The sequence below is a fragment of the Diceros bicornis genome, chromosome 4 (genome assembly GCF_020826845.1).
Source record: "Diceros bicornis minor isolate mBicDic1 chromosome 4, mDicBic1.mat.cur, whole genome shotgun sequence".
In the NCBI taxonomy this organism is placed as follows: domain Eukaryota; kingdom Metazoa; phylum Chordata; class Mammalia; order Perissodactyla; family Rhinocerotidae; genus Diceros; species Diceros bicornis.
The window spans coordinates 26,079,426-26,081,022 of record NC_080743.1 but is presented as its reverse complement, the minus strand read 5'-3'; positions in this window follow the sequence as shown (position 1 = coordinate 26,081,022).

The following is a 1,597-nucleotide window of genomic DNA, read 5'->3' as shown; positions in this document are numbered from 1 at the left end:
CACACACACATAAAAAGAATTAGCTTTCCTTTTAAAGAAATTATAGAATGTGGATATATGCTCTGCCCTATTTTCATTGTATGCTTTTCACTTTCTTTCAGCAAAGTTTTAAACATAAAAAGTGGGGCTGGCCTGGTGGCATAGTGGTTAAGTTCACACGCTCCACTTTGGTGGCCCAGGGTTTGAGGGTTCAAATCACAGGCACAGACCTATGCACCGCTTGTCAAGCCATGTGTGGTGGCATCTCATATACAAAATAGAGGAAGATGGGCACAGATACAAGCTCAGGGCTAATCTTCTTCAGCAAAAAGAGGAGGACTGGCAACACATGTTATCTCAGAGCCAATCTTCCTCACCAAAAAAAAAAAAAGAAAGAAAGAAGGAAAAATATTAAAAAAAAAGTGGCTATTAGAGGATATCAATGCCTGTCCTGCATTAGATAGAGGCAATGCATGTATGCTTTGATATAGCAGGTTCACTTTTGGAAATATACATGTGCAAAATCATATGTATATAAGAAGTTCATTGAGGCATCACTTTAAATGACAAAAGATTGGAAAGTACTTAAATATCCATTCGTATAAATTGGTGATATGAATTTAACTTATCCATATACTGGAAAACTATGTAGCCAGCAAATAAATTACCAGTGGGGCTCCATTTTACGAACTTAGAACAATCTTGAAATTATATTTTAAAGTGGAAACAATGAGGTACAAAAGAGTGTGTATAAGGTGTTCACCATAAAAAAATGTAATTATTATGTGCAATCTTACATGTACACACATAGAATATGTCTGGAATGATCCATTAGATGCTAGTAACATTGCTTTTTCAGGGGAGAACTGAGTAGCATCAGGGGTGGTAGGGACACATGCTTTCCATTATATACTCTATCTTTTGAATTTTATAAAAAAAGCTTGTATTACCATTTCATAAATAACAAAGACAATGTAAAGTATAATACTAATAATGATAATAATAAAAGGAATGTGATATTGGCTATTAGATGATGACATTGCCCATTGCTTCTAGAAATGACATCAGCTTGGTTAATGAGGGGTCTAAGGCTAATTTCAGAGTACTAGAAAGCATAAAATTTGCATCCCAATCTTGTTTTCATTTTGGCCTTGATTTGTAATCACTTACATTTGCTTCAAAACTAAGATATAAACTTTCCCATTGCCCTTTGAAATCACAGCTGGAGGAGCCTCTACTTCCTGTCTTTGAATTACACTTTTAAGGTGTTAGAACCAAATTACCACACATTAAGAATATGCACTAGTGAGAGAGATCCCATCATCCTGAAAAGTGCAGTGGTGGCCTCTCTGCTGTAGGCAAGAGTGGAAGGGACAATGTGCCATTGCAGAACTAGACAACCTGATAGTGTTGTGGATGATAAGTCCTGACACATGGAGGCCGGGTGTTGGCACTTAAATATCAGAAGCCCAGTACATACAATGATAGTAAAGAGCATCATGTTTTGTCTTAGTCAGCTCAGGCTGCTGTATCAAATTACCATAGACTGGGTGGCTTAGACAACAAATGTTTATTTCTCCCAGTTCTGGAGGCTATAAGTTCGAGATCAGCGTGCCAT